The sequence below is a fragment of the Orcinus orca genome, chromosome 3 (assembly GCF_937001465.1).
Source record: "Orcinus orca chromosome 3, mOrcOrc1.1, whole genome shotgun sequence".
Lineage (NCBI taxonomy): Eukaryota > Metazoa > Chordata > Mammalia > Artiodactyla > Delphinidae > Orcinus > Orcinus orca.
In genome coordinates this window covers 161,070,815-161,093,102 of record NC_064561.1, presented here as the reverse complement: position 1 = coordinate 161,093,102, position 22,288 = coordinate 161,070,815, and the positions used below count along the sequence as shown (strand labels likewise).

The 22,288-nt window shown below is 37.2% G+C and overlaps 1 long non-coding RNA gene across 1 annotated transcript in view; it reads right to left on the bottom strand.

Moving 5' to 3' along the window:
* Nucleotides 1-13,411: 13,411 nt before the first annotated feature.
* Nucleotides 13,412-22,288, bottom strand: part of LOC117199999 (uncharacterized) — a 101,487-nt gene continuing 92,610 nt past the window's right edge. Inside the window, exons 2-3 of the long non-coding RNA XR_004481376.2 lie at nt 18,945-19,057; nt 13,412-14,935 (exon numbers count right to left, since the gene is read on the bottom strand). This is a non-coding gene — a long non-coding RNA (uncharacterized LOC117199999). The remainder of the gene's footprint in view (nt 14,936-18,944; nt 19,058-22,288) is intronic.

Below are 22,288 nucleotides of genomic sequence, written 5' to 3'. Positions count from 1 at the left end.
ACCTTGTCAACTTAAAAATAATGCACTGTTAGAGTTTTAAAAAGACCGGTATTGCATAATGACCTAAAGGACAAATTCCTTTGTATGTTTCTATCTTTAAGGAGATGATTTCACACATACAAACTTACCTGTGCTTTCTGTCTTCTTTCCAAGTAAGAAAGTTCCTAGATATAAAAGTTTATTATTTGACATGTGTCAAATATATATATATATATAAACTTCAACTAAATATTAAAAAAAAGTACCGAATTTTTTAAAAAACGAGCAAAAGATTTGAAGAGACAATTCGTAAGAATGATAAACAAATTAACAAAAACCACATAATTGGATTCTCAACATTATTCTTCAGTAACACAATTTAAATCCACACTAAGGTATTAGTACATATCTTTTATAATAACAAAACAAACAATGCCCAGAATTTACAAGGATTTAGAGCAACTAGAACTCTCATACAGTCTTGCCAGGGATGTAAAAGGGTAAAACCACTTGGAAGAATTGTTTGGCAATTTTTGAAAAGAGTAAAACACAGTTATCTTGTGACACAACCATTCCACTCTTAAGTATATAAACAAATGAACTGACAAGGTATGTTTTAACAAAGACTTGTACATGCATTTCTATAGCAGCTTTGGCTGCAACAACCAAAATTTAAAATCACTGAAATACCTATCAAAAGATGAATGAATGAACAAAATGTATATCTGACAATGGGATAATACTGACCAATAAAAAGAAATGAATTACTTATATACTTGAAGACACCGATAAGTTATATTAGTGAAAGACATAAATAAATACATATTGTATACTTCCGTTTATATAAAATTCTAGTAAGTACAAATTAACCTCTAGTCAAAAGCAGAGCAGTTGTTGTTCCAGGCATGGAGGGTGGTAGGGATGGTCTACAAAATGTAACATTCTATATGTGATTGTGTCAGATTTCAGTGGACATTTGTAAAACTAAAAGAATTACTGAACATAAATTATACTTTGTTGAAATTTATTTTTAAAAATTAAATATTTTCTGCCCCAAAATAATTTTAAAATAAATCCATTACATATAAGTTTTACAAGTCTATTATCATAACATAAGCTTTAATAATGAAAACAAATGAAAGATTATAACATCATTACTCTTGAGGAAAAGCAAATAAAAACATGAGATGCCACTTTTCACTGTTAGTGTCAAAAACACGTGCTTTTATATACAGAAAGTCATTTGTTATTTTAAATATACTGTATAATAAAACTAATTTCTGAAATGGCTGAAGCAATGTAACATTCAATTCCACAAAACCATAATTTACAATAAAATATATAATTGTTAATATCTTTTTGAGTTTACATTCAATATATTTGAAGAGTTTTACATAATTTTTATTTTCAGAATTTTCAACATTTAAGCTAAGATTAAATTTATTCTCTACAGGATGAATATTTTCATACTAGAAAATTTGGGTGATCTGAAATATGAGGTAAAAAATTAATAAAAATATGACACTATGTAAAACTGTCATAATATTAATGAAAACCAACCCTTTCTACAAAAAAGGCCATCTGTGTAACATTCCATACAAAAAATTAAATTTTATTTTTTAATTGTCCTTCTAGACACAATGATTTTTTTCAGTATTTCATTGTTTTCAAGATTTTCAGTTATACTTTATATATGTGTTTTAATAAGAATAATTTTTAATCTAAAATCTGGCCATTTTAATTTCCCTGCTTTATTAAAAAGATTACATTTTAATATAAAGTTTGGGATTCAATATATAAGTGACAACATGGGAAACAATAAACTGTGATGCCCCCAAATTGTGTTTTTTCAAATAAACAGACAATAATGCTGTTAAATTCTGAAGTGACCCAGAATTTAAATGGTGCAGAGTGCTTTTTCATTAAGATTGAAATCCCTGTGATCAATCTAATAACTAATAAGACCAAAGTTAAAATTTTAAATATTACATTCCATTTCTAAAATATTTGTTAGAAATTCTGATTCTAAAGTTTTGGCTGAAGTAAATTTAAAAAATAGGAAGGAGCTTTAATTAAGATAAAGTGTGTTTAATTCCAATATATGATTGCTAGCAGTTCTGGCTGTTGACCTAAACAAAAAGGTAAAATGAGGCAAGGTCAAAATTGTCAAAACAAAAATGTGTTTATTTGGGAATAGCGGAGGAATTGTAATTCAGGACATGCAAATAGCAAGATACAGGTGAGTCAGCTGAGGGTTTGGGGTAGGCTGTAAATATGTGCAGAGAATGTAAAGAGGGGAGAGTTAAATGAGAGTTGGTTGAAATAAAAAACAAATGGAGAACTGCTTTGAAAATTCCCCGAGCAGACAAAACCAGTCCAGTCACACAAACAAAGCTCAATTCAGCTTATTTTCTGAGACCAACCTGATTGGGTCATCTCTTGCCTCTGGTAAGCATAAGCAAAGTTTCTCAAGGTTGATATGAGGTAATCCCTGACCAACTGACTAACTCCCTGTCATTTAACAAAGTTAGGTAATCAGGTAATCCCTGACCAACTCCCTGTCATTTAAGAAAGTTCCAGTATTATCAGTTTTCTGTAAATCAAGCATTTACAGGAAGTCAATCTCTCTGTCCTTAAGGTTTGTTTTCCTGAGGGTACATGTGTGAGACTTTCCATTTTATATTCTCTGGTTTCATTCCTTCACATTTTCCCCTTTTGTTCAAGATCTTTTGTGAAAAGCATCTCTGATCAAGTATCATTCAGCTGTTAATTTTTTGTCAAAGGTATAGTTTTTTATAGGTGGATTGCATTATATGTCCCATGGATCTGAGGAGAGCTGTCCTCAGGTATTTTTCTCATGAAGCTGAGGAGGATCATGCTCAGGTGTCTTGTCCCACAGAGGAGGAAAATGATGGGGAGTTTCATTGGCTTCATTTGAAATGATTGAAAAAAGAAGAATCTCAGTTATGTCTTTCTATGGTGGATGGTTTAGTTTCCATGGTCAGTCGAGTTTCAGGAAAAGCCTTTGAAAGGAAAAGAATTTAAATTTGTACATACATTTGTGAGGAAGGTATTTGTTTACTATTACAAAATAGTGGAAATAAACTGATGACCAGAAGCCCAATGATAGCTATTGATTGAAATATGCTTCTCAACCAGTTTCCCTGTTTATGTTTAATAGATCAAAAATGTCCCAAGGTTCAGGAGCTTGGCCAACTTCTGCTTGGTATTGTCCTTTGTTATTTTTAGTTCTTATTTTCCTGAGCTATTGACAAATAACATTCTTGGTGAAGTAGGGCACAAGTTCCCCCTTGCTGAGCAATGAGGAGATATTCAGTCTCTGAGGTTTTTTAGTACTGCTTTTGAAAGGCTATTTATTTGGGTTTGTTGATATTTAAAAGCTTGGACAGAAGCATTGAAAGTGGTAGACATAACTATAAAAGGATTGTGAATTCGTTTTTCAAATTCTGCTGTTCCAACCTAAGGAAAAAGTTTTTGGTGAATGCATGCCCAAGCTCTTTCTATCTACTGTATTGTTATTTGTAGTCATTCACCCAAACTATAACCTTCCCAGCTCTGATGTATCTTTTTAAGTTAATAAGAGAAAAATCCCAGATTAGGTATGTAAGAAGTAGAAGGAAGAGTTTTTCTAATTTTGGAATCATGCGTGAGGGCAACAATCACACAGTGTACCTTCCAATTAAGAGGAAGGATAGAGTATACATTTTTTCCACATGAAAAAAAAATGCCCAATGTCTTGTAAGGATAAGGCATAATTGGGTCCCTTTGCTTAGATTCCTTTTCCTGGAATGAAAGAAGGTGTCTCATGATCATAAATATACTTATTATACAGAGCACATGATAATCTGGTCCATTCACATTATGAGAATGTTTATTTGAGCACCTTAAATTTCTATAGATCTGAACAAGTGAACTGATCTAGTATAAGTAAGATTTTGGTGGAGGTTTGGAAGATCTTTAGGGGAGAAACAAGTTTAATTAAGTTTCCACCATTCACCAGATTTTTGGTCAATTCCCAGTAACATACCATTGAGTGGGAGAACATCAGCTTCTCTTTTCCCAGTATTATTACTGTTTTCATTTCCATTATGGAGTTACATTAAGGGAGGAGATGATATAAGCTTGTATATTCCAATGGGGAGTGAATTCATGTTCCCAAAGATATATAAAATATTACAGTTACAATTTTTCAGTGAGAGATACCCTAGAGTTTTGCCATGCTCATCATTGTTTTTGAAACATAGAGAAAAATTTGGGATAAGAGTCCAGACCTGAGTGAGGGGCATTCCTTTACGAGTTGGGGGTACCCAATGGAAAGCCATATCTGGTGCCAATCTTCTAGAAGGGAGGACATGTGCGGTTTCAAAGCTACCAAAGGAAAATCCTACATCTTTACCACATGTTTTACTGTCCTTCTAAAGACAGAAGCTAGGCCACCAGTCCATGTTCATCATGAGTATTGTTTGCTCTGGCACAAATATAACCATCAGTAAGTTTAGTAGAATCAGAGAATTTTTGTAAGGTGTGGATACAAGGACGTGCTAAAGCTAAAGTAAAGGGCATAGGAAAACAAGGGAAAGAACAATTGAAGGCCTGAATGGCATGATTTAACCAGATATAGAGTGAGAAGCAAAAAAAAAAAAAAAAAAAAAGTAAGTTATGCAGGCCTGGTCCATATATCTTAGGTAAGCTGTCTACTTCATATGCCATCTACTTCAGTCCCTAGAAATTTTCAGCTTTAGGTCACAAGTTAGTATACATGTCTCTTCAGATATGGGGGCGTCTTTAGTTGTGACACATGAATCCTTGAAGGTTGGCTGCACCAGGATTAGTTAATATCACCTAAGGCAGGGTCCCTTCCAGCAAGGTTAAAGAAGAGTCTTTTTGTAAATGTCTTTTCTGACAGATGAAACCTCTGGGCTGTAAGGTGTGATGTTTGACATCTTTGTCTCCTGGAAGTGCACTGTGGAAAGATTGCTCTATCAGAGCATGGTTATTTTCTATGGGCTTGATTAGGCCTTTGCAAAATTGAAAGATATCCTTCTTTATTAGCTGTGAGTCAAAAGAAGGGGGAGGCTAAGTGCATCAGCTGTCTTGTAATTATTTCAAAAGACGTAAGTTTTTGCATCCTGAAGGAAGTAGATCTAAGATTTAGAAGAACCAACAGTAATACTCTTGGCCAGGGTATTTGGAGGGTTTCAACTAATTCAGCTAACTGAATCTTAATAATTAGATCTGTATGCTCGGCCAGTCCTGAGGACTAAGCATGATAAGCACAATGAAGGTGCTACAGAACTGGCCAGACAACACAGACTTGTCAAAATATTTGATAAGTAAAGTGGATTCTCCAATCACTATGAAGTTCAAGGGGGGTTCCCCAACTGGAAGTAACCTTTTCTAATGGGATTTAGCTACAGAAGAAGCAGTCACATATCTTCATGAAAACCTTCAGTCCAATGTGAAAATATACAAACCATTAGCAGAACATTCATGAGTGGGGGTGATTTCATGAAATCCGTTTCCCAAATCTCAGATGGTTCATTGGGTAACTGAAAATATCCAGGAATAGTTTGGATAGGTTTCCCTGGGTTAAATTTAGAACACATGGAACAAGCAAGATAAGCGCTTTCTGCAGCCTTATCAATGTTTCCCCACAAATATTGATTCATGAACATTATCATTTTATCAGTAGGCCAATGATTTAATTTATGTATGATAGTAATAGAAATGTTAAATTTTCTAGAAGGACCAGTTTGTTACTGGGTCTGAACCAGAGTTTCTTTTCTTCATGATACCAGCAGACCTTAGATCTCCAATTTTCTTTTTCTTCTTCAGGGGCCAGTTGTTGTATTTCCCTGGTGAATTCTCTTAGGTTGTCACTAGAGGAAGTAGTTTTCTGGACCATGAGAGAGGTTTGGTCTGTGGATCCTATAAGAGCAGCATTTTTGCAGAGATATCAGTGAGGTGCTTTACTTTGGATTCCAGAGAGAATGCCCAGGGACTTTAATAATAGCCAAGCTGCATGCCAGAGTATGGCATCTCAACTTTTGGACATAGGGACCATTTTAAAATTTGTCTCCACTGGAAGTAAAGAAATCACGTTTCTATAACATTCCAAAATCATGGGCTACTCCAAGGCATGACAAATACCAGTATAGACGTTTGCAATTTTACCTTCTGCTAGAATACATGCTTCAATAAAAGCGTATCATTCAGCTTGTTGGGCTGAAGTGGACAAAGGTGGGGTGCAGCCACAAGGACCTCAAAAGGAGTTGATATTGCATATCTAGCACAATATTTGCCGTTTTCATTTTTCAAGTAAGAGCCATCAGTAAACCATGAACAATCAACATTTGTCAAGTGGGTTTCTTATAACTCATTACAAGGGGTTGATACGTGATTGATCAAACTCAAATAGATATGGGAGGTTTTGTCCATGAAAGGAGGAAAAGGAGTAACTGGATTGAGGTTGTTATGATGAATGAGAGTGACATGAAGGTTGGTTAGCAAGAGAATATTTTTTATACATTTTTATTGAAGTATAAATCCTTTACAATATTGTGTTAGTTTCTGCTGTACAACAAAGTGAATCAGCTATATGCATACATATATCCACATATCCCCTCCCTCTTGAGCCTTCCCTCTACCCTCCCTATCTCACCCCTCTAGGTTTTCACAAAGCACTGAGCTGATCTCCCTGTGCTATGCAGCAGCTTCCCACTAGTTATCTATTTTACATTTGGTAGTGTATATATGTCAATGTTACTTTCTCACTATGTCCCAGCCTCCCCTTCCCCCACTGTGTCCTCAAGTCCATTCTCAATGTCTGCATCTTTGTTCCTGCCCTACAACTAGGTTCATCAGTACCATTTTTCTAGATTCCACATATATGTGTTAGCATACAGTATTTGTTTTCCTCTTTCTGACTTACTTCACTCTGTATGACAGATGCTAGGTCTATCCACCTCACTACAAATAACTCAATTTTGCTTTTTTTTATGGCTGAGTAATATTCCATTGTCTATATGTGCCACATTTTCTTTATCCATTCATCTGTCAATGGACATTTAGGTTGTTTCTATGTCCTGGCTATTGTAAATAGTGCTGCGATGAACACTGTGCTACATGTATCTTTTTGAATTATGGTTTTCTCAGGGTATATGCCCAGTAGTGGGATTGCTGGGTCATATGGTAGTACTATTTTTAGTTTTTGTAAGGAACCTCCATACTGTTCTCCATAGTGGCTATATCAATTTATATTCCCACCAACAGTGCAGGAGGGTTCCCATTTCTCTGCACCCTCTCCAGCATTGTTTGTAGGTTGTTTGTAGATTTTTTGATGATGGCCATTCTGACCAGTGTGAGATGATACCTCATTATAGTTTTGATTTGCATTTCTCTAATGATTAGTGATGTTGATCATCTTTTCATGTGTTTTTTGGCCATCTGTATGTCTTCTTTGGAGAAATGTCTACATAGGTCTTCTGCCCATTTTTGGACTGGGTTGTTTGTCTTTTTGGTATTGAGCTGCTTGTGTATTTTGGAGATTAATCCGTTGTCAGTTGCTTCATTTGCAAATATTTTCTCCCATTCTAGGGTTGCCTTTTTGTCTTGTTTATGTTTTCCTTGCTGTGCAAAAGCTTTTAAGTTTCACTAGGTCCCATTTGTATATTTTTGTTTTTATTTCCATTTCTCTAGGAGGTGGGTCAAAAGGATCTTGTTGTGATTCATGTCATAAGAGTGTTCTGCCTATGTTTTCCTCTAAGTTTTATTGTGTCTGGCCTTACATTTAGGTCTTTAATCCATTTTGAGTTTACTTTTGTGTATGGTGTTAGAGAGTGTTCTAATTTCATTCTTTAACATGTAGCTGTCTGGTTTTCCCAGCACCAATTATTGAAGAGGCTGTCTTTTCTCCATTGTATATTCTTGCCTCCTTTGTCAAAGATAAGGTGACCATGAGTGCATGGGTTTATCTCTGGGTTTTCTATCCTGTTCCATTGATCTATATTTCTGTTTTTGTGCCAGTACCATACTGTCTTGATTACTGTAGCTTTGTAGTATAGTCTGAAGTCGAGGAGCCTGATTCCTCCAGATCCATTTTTCTTTCTCAAGATTGCTTTGGTTATTCGGGGTCTTTTGTGTTTCCATACAAATTGTAAAATTTTTTGCTCTAGTTCTGTGAAAAATGCCAGTGGTAATTTGATTGGGATTGCATTGAATCTGTAGATTGCTTTGGGTAATATAGTCATTTTCACAATGTTGATTCCTCCAATCCAAGAACATGGTATATCTCTCCATCTGTTTGTATCATCTTTGATTTCTGTCATTAGTGTCTTATAGTGTTCTGCATACAGTTTTTTGCTCCTTAGGTAGGTTTATTCCTAGGTATTTTATTCTTTTTGTTGCAGTGGTAAATGGGAGTGTTTCCTTAATTTCTCTTCCTGATTTTTCATTGTTAGTACTACATAGGAATGCAAGAGATTTCTGTGCATTAATTTTGTATCCTGCTACTTTACCAAATTCATTGATGAGCTCTAGTAGTTTTCTGGTGGCATCTTTAGGATTCTCTATGTATAGTATCATGTCATCTGCAAACAGTGACACTTTTATGTCTTCTTTTCCAGTTTGGATTCCTTTTATTTCTTTTTCTTTTCTGATTGCTGTGGCTAAAATTTCCAAAACTACGTTGAATAATAGTGGTGAGAGTGGGCAGCCTTTTCTTGTTCCTGATCTTAGAGGAAATGCTTTTAGTTTTTCACCATTGAAAGTGATGTTGGATGTTGGTTTGTCTTATATGGCCTTTATTATGTCGAGGTAGGTTCCCTCTATGCCCACTTTCTGGAGAGTTTTTATCATAATTGGGTGTTGAATTTTATCAAAAGCTTTTTCTGCATCTATTGAGATGATCATATGGTTTTTATCCTTCAGTTTCTTAACTTGGTGTATCACATTGATTGATTTGCCTATATTGAAGAATACTTGTCTCCCTGGGATACACCCCACTTGATCATGGTGAATGATCATTTTAATGTGTTGTCAGATTCTGTTTGCTATTATTTTGTTGAGGACTTTTTCATCTATGTTCATCAGTTATACTGGCCTGTTATTTTCTTTCTTTTTTTTTTTTTTTGACATCTTTGTCTGGTTTTGGTATCAGGGTGATGGTGGCCTCTAGAATGAGTTTGGGAGTGTTCATCCTTCTGTTATATTTTGCAAAAGTTTGAGAAGGATAGGTGTTAGTTCTTCTCTAAATGTTTGATAGAATTAGCCTGTGAAGACTTCTGGCCCTGGGCATTCTTTTGTTGGAAGATTTTTAATCACAGTTTCAATTTCACTGCTTGTGACTGGTCTGTTCATATTTTCTTTTTTTTTTTCTTTTTTTTTTTTTTTTTTGTGGTACGCGGGCCTCTCACTGCTGTGGCCACTCCCATTGCGGAGCAATGGCTCCGGACGCCCAGGCCCAGCGGCCATGGCTCACGGGCGCAGCCGCTCCGCGGCACGCGGGATCCTCCCGGACCGGGGCACGAACCCGCGTCCCCTGCATCGGCAGGCGGACTCTCAACCACTGCGCCACCAGGGAAGCCCTGTTCATATTTTCTATTTCTTCCTGGCTCAGTCTTGGAAGGTTGTACTTTTCTTAGAATTTGTCCATTTCTTCCAGTTGTCCATTTTATTGGCATATAGTTGCTTGTAGTAGTCTCTCATGATCCTTTGTATTTCTGCAGTGTTAGTTGTTACTTCTCCTTTTTTGTTTCTAGTTCTGTTGATTTGTGTCTTTCCCTTTTATTCCTGATGAGTCTGGATAATAGTTTATCAATTTTGTTTATCTTTTCAAATTAGTTTATAGTTTTATTGATCATTTCTGTTGTTTCCTTCATTTCTTTTACATTTATTTCTGATCTGATCTTTATGATTTTTTTCCTTCTGCTAACTTGGGGTATTTTTTTTTCCTTCTTTCTCTAATTGCTTTAGGTGTAAGGTTAGGTTGTTTATTTGAGATTTTTCTTGCTTCTTGAGGTAGGATTGTATTGCTATAAACTTTCCTCTCAGAACTGCTTTTGCTGCATCCCACAGATTTTGGGTCATCCTGTTTCCATTGTCATTTTTTTCTAGGTATTTTTTGATTTCATCTTTGATTTCTTAAGTGATCTCTTGGTTATTGAGTAGTGTGTTGTTTAGCCTCCATGTGTTTGTGTTTTTTACAGATTTTTTTCTGTAATTTATATCTAGTCTTATAGCATTGTGGTCGGAAAAGATGCTTGATATGATTTCAATTTTTTTAAATTTACATAGGCTTAACTTGTGACCCAAGATGTGAACTATCCTGGTGAATGTTCCGTGTGCACTTGAGAAGAAAGTGTATTCTGTTGTTTTTGGATGGAATGCCCTATAAGTATCAGTTAAGTCCGTCTGGTCTAATGTGTCACTTAAAGCTTGTGTTTCCTTATTTATTTTCTGTTTGGATGATATGTCCATTGGTGTGAGTGGGGTGTTAAAGTTCCATACTATTATCATGTTACTGTCAACTTCCCCTTTTATGGCTGTTAGCATTTGCCTTATGTATTCAGGTGCTTCTATATTGGGTGCATAAATATTTACAATTGTTATTTCTTCTTGGATTGATCACTTGATCAACATGTAGTATCCTTCTTTATCTCTTGTAATAGTCTTTATTTTAAAGTCTATTTTGTCTGATTTGTGTATTGCTACTCCAGCTTTCTTTTGAAGTCCATTTGCGTGGAATATCTTTTTCCATCCCCTCACTTTCAGTCTTTATGTGTCCTTAGGTCGGAAGTGGGTCTCTTGTAGACAGAATATATACAGGCCTTGTTTTTGTATCCATTCAGCTAGTCTATGGCTTTTGGTTGGAGCATTTAATCCATTCACATTTAAGTTAATTATCTATATGTATGTTCCTATTACCATTTTCTTAATTGTTTTGGGTTTGTTTTTGTAGGTCCTTTTCTTCTCTCATGTTTCCCACTTAGAGAAGTTCCTTTAGTGTTTGTTGTAGAACTGGTTTGATGGGGCTGAATTCTCTTAGCTTCTGTTTCTCTGTAAAGGTTTTAACTTCTCCATTGAATCTGAATGATATCCTTGCTGGTTAGAGTAATCTTGGTTGTACGTTTTTCTCTTTCGTCATTTAAAATATATCCTGCCACTCCCGTCTGGCCTGCAGAGTTTCTGCTGCAAAATCAGCTGATAACCTTATGGGGATTCCTTTGTATGTTATTTGTTGCTTTTCCCTTCCTGCTTTTAATGTTTTTTCTTTGCATTTAATTTTTGACAGTTTGATTAATATGTGTCTTGGTGTGCTTCTTGTGTTTAACGTGTACAGGAATCTGTGCTCATGTTTTTTCTTTGCATTTAATTTTTGATAGTTTGATTAATATGTGTCTTGGTGTGCTTCTCCTTATGTTTACCGTGTACGGGAATGTGTGCTTCCTGGACTTGGGTGGCTATTTCCTTTTCATGTTAGGGAAGTTTTCGACTATAACCTCTTCAAATATTTTCTCAGACCCTTGCTTTTTCTCTTCTTCTGGGACCCCTATAATTCAAATGTGGGTGCATTTAATGTTATCTCAGAGGTCTCTGAGACCATCCTCAATTCTTTTTTTTTTTAATTGGAGTAAAATTGCTTTACAGTTTTGTGTTAGTTTCTTCTGTACAATGAAGTGAATCAGCTATATGTATACCTATATCCACTCCCTCTTGGACCACCATTCTCCCCTCCCCCCACCCATCTAGGTCATCACAGAGCACTGATCTGAGCTTGCTGTGCTATACAGCAGGTTTCCACTAGCTAGCTATTTTACACATGGTCGTGTATCTATGTCAAACCTAATCTCCCAGTTCGTCCCATCCTCTCCTTCCCCTACTGTGTCTACATGTCAGTTCTCTTCCTCTACATCTCTATTCCTGCCCTACAAATAGGTTCATCTGTACCCAGTAATCCCATTACTGGGCATATACCCTGAGAAAACCATAATTCAAAAGGACACATGTACCACAGTGTTAATTGCAGCACTATTTACAATAGCCAGGACATGGAAACAACCTAAATGTCCAATGATAGATGTCCTCAGTTCTTTTCATTCTTTTTTCTTTGTTCAGCTTCACAGCAGTTATTTCCACCATTCTATCCTTCAGCTCACTTATCTGTTCTTCTGCCTCAGTTAGTCTCCTATTGATTCCTTCTAGAAAATTTTTAATTTCATTTATTGTGTTGTTCAACAGTGTTTGTTTGTTCTTTAGATTTTCTAGGTCCTTGTTAAATGTCTCTTGTATTTTCTCCATTCTCTTTCCGAGATTTTGGATCATCTTTATTATCATTACTCTGGATTCTTTTTCAGGTAGACTCTTTTTCAGGTAGATCTCCTCTTCATTTTTTTGGTCTGGTGGGTTTTTACCTTGCTCTTTCATCTGCTGCATATTTCTCTGTCTTCTCATTTTGTTTAATTTACTGTGTTTGGGGTCTCCTTTCTGCAGGCTGCAGGGTCGTAGTTCCTTTTACTTCTGTTGTCTGTCCCCTCTGGCTTGTGTAGGCTTCCTGGTTGGGGGGACTGGTGCCTGCGTTCTGTGGGTGGAGGTAGATCTTGTTCTTCTGATGGGCAGGCGTGCTTCTGGTGGTGTGTTTTATGGTGTCTGTGAGCTTAGTATTACTTTAGGCAGCCTGTCTGCTAATGGGTGGGGTTGTGTTCCTGTCTTGCCAGCTGTTTGTCATGAGGCATCCAGCACTGGAGCTTGCTGGCCATTGGGTGGAGCCAGGTCTTTGTGTTAAGATGGAGACCTCTGGGCAAGCTCTCACCGATTAATATTCCATGGGGCTGGGAGTTCTCTGGTGGTCCAAAATCCTGGACTCAGCTCTCCCTCTTTGGAGGCTCAGGCCTGACCCCCAGCTGGAGCACCAAGACCCTACAAGACACACGGTGTGGAAGAAAAGGAACAAGAAAACAAACAAACAAAAAACCCCAGAAACCAGAGAAAACAAACAAACAAACAAAAAGAAAAACGAACAGACAAAACGCCAAGACAAGTGGTGAAAGCAAAACTAAACAGACAAATTACACAAAGAAACATACACACACACACTCACAAAAAGAAAAGAAAAAGCAAAAACAAAGAAGAGAGCAACCAAATCAATAAACCCAAAAATGAAAACAAACACTAAAATCTACAAAAAACATAAAACCAGAAACACATCAAATGCAGAAAGCAAAATAAAAAAAAGGCAATGAAAGCATAAAACTAACCCACAAAACTCAAAAAAATGCAAAGATGAAAGACGAAAACAAAAGGAAAAAATATATAACAAAGTAATAAAGTAAAAATAGAAAAATGTAAAATATAGTTAAAAATAAAATGAAAACAAAGCAAAACAAAGGGAAAAAACAAGGAAAAAACTGTGTAATGAAAAATTACAATAGAAGTAGGAAAAAAATAAATAGAATAAAAATATACTAAAAGTAAAAGCATAAAAAAGAAAAAGTAAATAAAACATTAAAATTAAAAGAATAATACAAAAAGAACAACTGAACAACAAAAAAAAAAGTAGTGATATTTTCCTGTGGCCTTAGCTGTCAGTGTCTTTGCCCCCATAGTGAGCCACAGCCAATCCCTGCCTCCACAGGAAGTCCTCCAGTACTTCTAGGTAGGTCTCTGAACCTGCTGTGGGCACTGTGGGGCCAGCTCAGACTGATCTGACCTTACTCCCACATGTACTTGCCCCCAAAGTCCACAGCCTCAATTGTGGGAAAACTTGTTGTCTATTCAGGTATTCTACAGATGCAGGGCTTGCCAAGCTGATTGCAGGGATTTAATCCACTGCTTCTGCAGCTGCACGGGGAGATTTCCCTTTCTCTTCTTTGGTTGCACAGCCCCTGGGGTTTAGCTTTGGTTTTGGCCCCACCTCTGGGAGTGGGTCGCCCTCAGACATCTGTTCCCTGCACAGGCAAAAGGGTGTGAAAGCAGCAGCTGATTAGGGCTCACTTGCTCACTCAGGCTGGGAAGAGGGAGGGATATGGCAGTCACAATCAGAATGTGCAGGGAGTGCCTTCTGTGGCAGAGGCCAGCGTGAAGCTGCAGGAGCCTGAGGCGTGCTGTGCGTTCTCCTGGGGAAGTTGGCCCCAATCGCAGGACCCTTGGCAGTGGTGGGCTCCACAGGCTGCTGGGAAGGTGTGGGCAGTGACCTGCCTTGCACACAGGACTCTTGGTATCAGCGGTGGACGGCAGCCTCTGGGGTCAGATATAACAGCCACGGCTTGTGCTTGTGCTCATGTAGGTGTTGCCCTGCTCTCTGTGAGCGTGTGAAGCAGGAAGGTCCTATGGCAGGCCACTCCTCAAGCACCCCACAACAAAGGTCTCTTGCCTCTCTGGCAGGCCCGGGCTTATTCCCAGACTCCCTGCCAACTACCTCTGGCACACTAGCCGGCTCCCGGCTGTCCTCATGCAGTAAACCCCAGTCCTCTCCCTGGGTTCTGACCTCTGAAGACCAAGCCTCAGCACCCAGCCCCCACCCGCCCCAGCAAGTGAGCAGACAAGCATCTCAGGCTGGTGAGTGCCAGTCTGCACCAATCCTCCGTGTGGGAATCTCTCCGCTCTGCCTCTGCACCTCTGTTGCTGCGCTCTCCTCTGAGGTTCCAGAGCTACCCTGCAGTCCCCGCCAGTGAATGGTCTTCCTAGTGTGTGGAAACTTTTGCTCCTTCACAGCTCCCTCCCAGAGGGGCAGGTCCCATCCCAATTCCTTTCCTCTTTCTTTTTTTCTTCTTCCCTACCAGTTACGTGGGGATTTTCTTGCCTTTTTGGAAGTCTGAGGTCCCCTATCAGCATTCAGTAGTTGTTCTGTAGGCGCTGTTCTACATGTAGATGTATTCTTAATGTATTTGTGGGGAGGAAGGTAACTTCCACATCTTACTCCTCTGTCATCTTGCCGGTCCTGCAAGAGAATTTCATGAGAAGTAAGACAGCTAGCTGAAAAATGTTGGGAATGATATGAGTTCAAGAGAGCTTTGACAGCATGAGGTACAAAGATGGTCAAAGAGGACCTTAAGACTATTTCCTTAGTGGCCTTTACCAGAAAGGCAGTAGCAGGTGTAGCCCTAATTGTTGGGATCTAATTGTTGGTTGTAATAACCTAGATGTTGTGGTAGCCCCCATGTTTTGAGTAAGTACTCTGAGAGTATTACCCTCTTTTTCATAAACAAAAAGGAAAAAAGGGTAGTTTATAGTTTGTATATCCAAGGGCAAGAGGATTTATTAAGCTTTCCTTTAAGATTTTAAAGGCTAGATCATCTTGGTTTTTCCAGATAACAGGGTCAGGTTTAATAGTTTTTAGTAAGATATACAAGCCTGGGCCATTAAAGAGAAGTTTGGAATCCAATTGTGACAATAACCAGCTAGCCCAAGAAAACCTCATAATTGACATTTGGTTTTAGATTTTGGGAAGCTCAAGATGCCATGAAACCTATCAGCATCTAGGTGTTATCCTTGTTCTGATATTAAATATCCTAAATATTGGATAGAGCTGTAACGGTGAAATCTGTCTTCTTGTGAGGAGGCTTGAGAGGGTGAGTAGAGAAGTAAATTATCTACATACTGTAGTATGGTAGAGCCTCCAGAAAATTTTGTATCATCGAGGTCAGCATTTAAATTTTGTGAGAAGTAAGAAGGACCTTTAGAAAAACGGTGGGCCATTTCTGTCCAGATATATTGTCCTTCCAAGGTAAAAGCAAGAATATATTGGCCAGCCTCATCAACTATACTACTGAACAATGCCTTGCATAAATTGATCACGATGAAAAATTTGCTTTCAGTAGGGAATAATGCTAGTAATGTATGGGGATAAGGAACAACAGGATGGTGAGGAATAACAATGTTATGTATTGCATGGAGATCTTGAACAAATCTTTATTCTTGACCATTATGTTTTCTTATAGGTAAAACGGGTTTTACAAGGACTACTGCAAGGGATAATAAGTTCTTGTGCTTTATAGTCATCTATGATAAGTCTTATGCCCTGTAAAGCTTCTTTGTTTATAGGGTATTGATTAATTTTGGAGAGAGGTTTTGAGGGATTGACTTGGATCTTAACATAGTGAAAAGCAATATGAATTCTGTCTATGTCTGTGGAAGATTTTGCTCATAGACTAGGAGACACTAAATTTAATAACAGAGATGTACCTGAAATTTGTTCTTCTATGGCTTGTAAAGTATATGTGAGAGAGAAAAGGTTTGGATTTTCTTGGGGCTTAGATTCAAGGGACTTAAATTCAAGAGATTTTAACAAGATTTATTTCTCTCTTTCAAGAGAAAATGGCAGCATGATATTTTTCTAGGAAATCTCATCCTAATAAATGAACAGGAGCCTAATCACTGAGGAAAAACAGGTGTTTATCTTTCAAAGGTCCCAAACAAAAGGGTATAGGTTGAGAAATAAAGACACATTGTGGTTAATTTGAACTCCCCACTATTTGAAGGGACTGTTTATTTGTAGTAGGGCTGAGAACTGATAGAGTAGCTCCCGTGTCAATTGATATGTAAGGGATTTTTACCGGATCTGGAGAGTAGTTTCCCCAGTCTATTTAATGGTAGAATGGGAACAGTCTATGGGCTTCTTTGGAGTCCCATCACTGGGATGAGTTTGACCCTTGGGTCTTGGAAAGCTGTAATTGTCTAGACTTTTAAAAAAAGTTTGTGGCAGTCTCTCTTCCAATGGCCAGGTTTTGTTTTATGTTTTTTTTTTTTTTTAACCATAATGACAAAATCAGTTAGGAAGAGTCTGCTTGGGAGATTCCATCTGTTGAAGTCAGAGATGTAAAATTTTAGTTGCCCTTTTTCTGGAATCATCTTCTGGGGTGTGGGTTAACTGGTTAGCTACATTGACAAGTTCAGGGTGGACATTATTTTTCATTCTGTGTGGGTTCTCTTGACTAACAGAGATAGATCTCTGTTTTAACTAAAACATTGAAATAAAGGCCACCCTGCTAGATGCAATGTATATAGGGAGTCCATATTTTCTTTAAAAACATTTGGATTCTGCTGTAGTAATCATGAATAGATTCAACAGGCTTTCGGGTGCATGCGTTAATTTTGTTCCCATGTACTGGCTGATGGAAAGCCCTCAGGATGGCAAGATGTAGCCTTGGGGTATGGCAGGAGCTTGGTCATATAAAAGAGCTATTGTCTGACTGACTTGGAATTTCAAATATTGTTTGGGGATTTCCCAATAAGCAGTTTTCATTCAATGCTGGGCTTGACCTCCTCCAGTAAGCATGTGGATTAACTGATAAAGATCGGAGAAATCAGGTTAAGTTTGAATTATAATACTGATTTGGCAAATCTATGAGGATCCCCAGTTACCTTGGGAAAATAGTTTACTATAGCTCCAAGTTCCGCTTTGGTCCGTGGAACAAAATTAATTAATGGTTTAGCAGGAATCCTCAGGAGACAATTTTTTTTAAGATTTATTTATTATTTATTTATTTCTATTTATTTTTGGCTGCATCAGGTCTTTAGTTGCAGCACGCAGGATCTTCGTTGAGTCATGCGGAATCTTTTGTTGTAGCATGCAGGCTTCTCTCTAGTTGTGGCATGTGGGTTTTCTCTCTCTAGTTGCGGCATGCAGGCTCCAGGGCACGTGGGCTCTGTAGTTGTGATGCATGGGCTCCAGAGCACATAGGCTCTGTAGTTAGCAGCATGCAGGCTCTCTAGTTGAGGTGCGAGAGCTCAGTAGTTGTGGCACACGGGCTTAGTTGCCACATGGCATGTGGGATCTAGTTCCCTGACCGGGGATCAAACCCACATCCCCTGCATTGTAAGGTGGATTCTTTACCACTGGACCACCAGGGAAGTCCCCAGAAGACCTAATTTTAAAAGGGAAAGTTTTAATTGGCTCAGTTGGTAAAGTTTACTCACTAGAGAAGAAGGGGAGTCTAGATAAAAAAAGGGGGTTTGAAGAAGGCAAAGGTGGATATAGAGAGGGGAGAGTAATGGGTTTAGGGGAACCTTGGCTCATGTCACCAAGGAAGAGGCCTTAGCTGCCTGTTTATCTCCTTTGTTTATTTCTTTCAGTTAACTTAGAAATAATAGTTTAAAAAGAGGTAATTTAAAAATCCTGAATATATTTAGAAGCCTCTAGGTACCAACTAAAATAGTTATCCCACTCAGATTGTTTAATTCTATTGCTGCAGTCTTTCTAGTCTGGAGAAAATCATGTTCGGGCAGACTGAAAGTTCTTCATAACAGCCATTGGAGTTCTACGTTATCTTTAGTAAGACTGGACCATCTAGTCAAAAATGCGTATGAGGAGAGACCATAATTTTTTAACATAAAATCAGTTAGGATCCCTGAAGAGCACTGGGATGACTAGAATCTCATATCTCAGAGGTTTTCTTGAGAGCAAAAGCAGAATTCCTAAATAGCCTAATGGGTGTGCTCAGGGTTGGGAGTTATGTTTTGTTTTACAGTGTGCCTTTCATGGGATACATACTGTCTTTCTCTTTTTTTCTCCTGGAAGACAGCGTTTGCCCTAGTTGTTCGACCTGTGACCAGCTGTCCCTTGTTACATGTAAATTGTCTTGCAGTTGGCAGATGACCTAATGTCAGTCTGGCCTGACATTTGTGACCAGTGTCTGTGACCAATTTGTGCTCTCACATAAGTCTTTGCCTTAGAGACCAAAGTCTCTAAAGGGAGGTGGCTAGCACTCTAACAGCATTTACTTGCTCAACCTGTGCCCACTGACAGAATTTTTAATTTTTGCTCTCTAGCATTCCAAAGGAATTACACTGAAATTCTAGCATGTTTCCTACAAGAAAACGAACAATGACTCACCAAAAAGGATAAAACCTTTAAACAGACCCTTAACAAAGTCAGAAAGCTCAACCGAATGGAGGGAGACCAGAATCTAAGAGGAGAATCACCAAGCCAAAAGTAGACAATGACTCACAGAAGCGATGAGCTCAAGGGCTTTTGTGTGGGTACTTCACACAATTCTGAGGGTCATTGTCCTTTGGGGGTCATCTCCTTTGGATCCCACTTCCAGTGCCAAGGAATGTCTACCTAAAGAAAAAGATAAAATGAGGCAAGCTCAAAATTATCAAAAAGCTGAGTTTCATTTAGGATTAGCAGAAGAATTGCAGTTCAGAACACATAAACTGTAGCAAGCTACAGATGAGTCTGTTGAGGATTTGGGATATGCTGAGAGTTCAGTTAGAGTCTGCTAAAATAAAAAAACAAATGGAGACCATTTCTGAGGAGACAAAACCAGCCCAGTCCACAAACAAAGCTCAGTTCAGCTTAATTTACGAGACCAACTCACCCAGAGTCATTTCTTGTTCATGCCTCTGGAAACCATAAGCAAAATTTCCCAAGGTTCCCTGACCAACTTCCTATCATTTAAGAACATTCCAATACTATCAGTTTTCTGTAAATCAGACATTTATGGGAAATCAGCACCTCAGTTCTTAAGTTTTGTTTTCCTGAGGACACATGTAGAAGATTTTCCATTTTATATTCTCTGGTTCCATTTTAGATTGAAATTCTTTCACATGGCATATGTAGGACTTGGGGGTATTAAAAATGGAAAATAATTTTGGAAGATTATTAAAACTTCTTTTTAAGAACAATGGGAAAAAGTGAGTCAAATTATAACACACATACCATAAAAATGTTTTTAAGCTTATATTTTTTTCCTGTGGTATTATTTTGACATTGCTTTAAAAAGGTGAAAAATATGCTCTAAAGTTTTTCAAACGGAGAGTTTTAGTCATTTATTTTCATTGCAATCACATAAAAAAAGAAAATAGACAAAATGACCTTACCATGCATTCCAGCTTTATGTTTCTTTATAGCTTCAGAATAAATATGTTTTGATTATTATCCCTTTACAAATAGCAAGTGGGAGTATGAGTATTGACATTCCATGCATAGTAATTAAGGTAATATCTATTTTATGAGGGTACAATTCTTAATTAAGGTTGGTCCAAGTGGGTCACCTTAGGAAAATAATGAAAAGCCAAAGTGCCAGTGCTCAAGGTTGTACTACCTTATAAATAGTTTCTTATTGGTTCCTGCTCTTTATATTACTAGTATGGCTATCTTTACACGATAACCAAAGTTTTATTCTCATTTTCAAGTGAGGTTTTTGTTGTTGTTGTTCAACCCTTATAAAGATACCTAATTATTTAATAGATATTCAGAATAACATTGGATTCTATCAAGGAAAGAAAAACAGTGGACAAGGCAAAAAATATGTATGATTTTTCCAATATCTCCTAATTTCCACTTTTCTCTTATTAGATAATCTCAAACTGTGGACATATTCTCTTAGAGTAGATGTATTCCTTTATGAATTATGTGTCGGGTGATAAGTTCAGTGCTTTTGCTTGGACTATGGCTTGGTTACCTTGGGGCCACTTATTTAATGCCTATTTGTTGGAAGATAAGGAATGAAGTTAGGTGTCACACTATCACTCAACCAGTAGGCCATTCTGCCCAGTGTTAAGACTGGGGCTCAGTACTCTCCCATCATCTACTGCTTCCTAATAAATAAGTCATTGTTTTGAAGGTTAGATTTTATAGGTTTATTTGATCAGTTTCTATTTAACTATATTGGTTTATTTGATGTAGTTAAATAGAAAAGGCTATGAAAATGTTTTTTTTCCAGTGCCGCTCATCAGACCCTGTATCTTTAATTGGCTTAGGGTTTATCTAGAACTGAAAGCTATTAATATCTTCATTTTGTTAACAAGCAAACAACTGTTTAGGAATATTAAATAATTGCCAAATAAGTAATTAAATCAACCAGCCTAGGATTGTTTTTCTCAAAGATGTCAATGTCTACATTCAGTTAGTGCGTAAATCATGAACAGATATTAGTCAAAAATACTATTATAAGAAAGAAAGATGAGAGAGATATAAGATTAATGAACCCTCTGCAAAAGATTCAAATGCATGGATATATTAGAAGTAGTCTGGTTTCATCACTGTGTATAAGCCACTTTAGACAACTTTTATTTCTTTACCTTAAAGTGATTTAAATCTTAAAGGGTAGAAGAAAAGAAGTAGAACATTTATCTCCCTTTCCCCCATCTCTTCTTGTACCTATGATCAGAAACTTTGACAGAAGTTTGATATGATAATATGATAGAAATAATACATAATAGTTTCACAAAACTTGCTTCACATGTCCTGTTTTGAATTCCAATTTTGATGATTATTACAAAACAGGAAAGTTTGGATTGTGTGTTTCTACAGTAAGTCTAAAGAAAGAATGTGATGTCATTGGTGTTTTATGTTTTCATCTTTATGATTTTAATTTGCTTTCAATTTTTAAGATTTTAACTTTAAAAACCTTTGCTCAAGGGGGAAATTCTATAAGTGCTTTCTTGGCTATCATGTTGTTCTACAACTTTTAGATGCATGGAGGAGGGGCAGGGGAGAGTATGAGGAAACAATCAACTTGCTCACACAATCAATAGAAGGCAGATGGAAGCAGGTTGTGAAAAAAGGAAATGCATTGGATATAGATATAGTAATTGTCAGCCCAGCCATTGATGGCTAGCACTTTATGTATTTTTTGCCTGGATAGGATGAAATGTAGTTGCCATAACATTTTATATACATATCATTTATATGCATTCAGTACTTTTGCAGATAAAATTAACTTATTTGAGTTTCCATTTTCTTGTTGTGGAAACAGAAGTTCAGAGAAATTTAGCTACTTTCCCAGCATAGCTGGGAAAATATGGAGTTCACCTCATTCCAAGTATCTCTTTTTCTAATTCCTGAAGGCAACCGTTCGTTCACGAACGGTACCTGAAAAGTTATTGTTTCATAGAGTAATGTAAGAGGGCAAATGCTGTTGTATAATTTTATTTTATAAATACCTGGGAAGGATAGAAGAAACTATGTATCACAAATATTAACTTCCCAAAGAAAAAGAAAGTACAATGTTTGCTTTCAAGTATAGGAATAAACACAAGAAAGACCTTATTTCCAGAAGAACCCAACTTTGTGCCAAATGTGCTTTACACTTATCAGAAACAGTTCCTCATTCACAATGTAAAAATGATGTTGTTATTTTAGTTTATATATAACAGATGACATAAGGAGTGATTTTGTGACTAATTCAGGCCTCATGGTTCTTTCTCCCACCCAAACAAATTCATATGTTAGGCCATTTAATTTCTGCAGATCTACTGTTTCAAATTTTACAGTTCATTTTCAAGTTAGAAAACATACTGTTGTGTTTCCTTTCTATTTCTTCCTGAATATATTTGTGTTAAATTT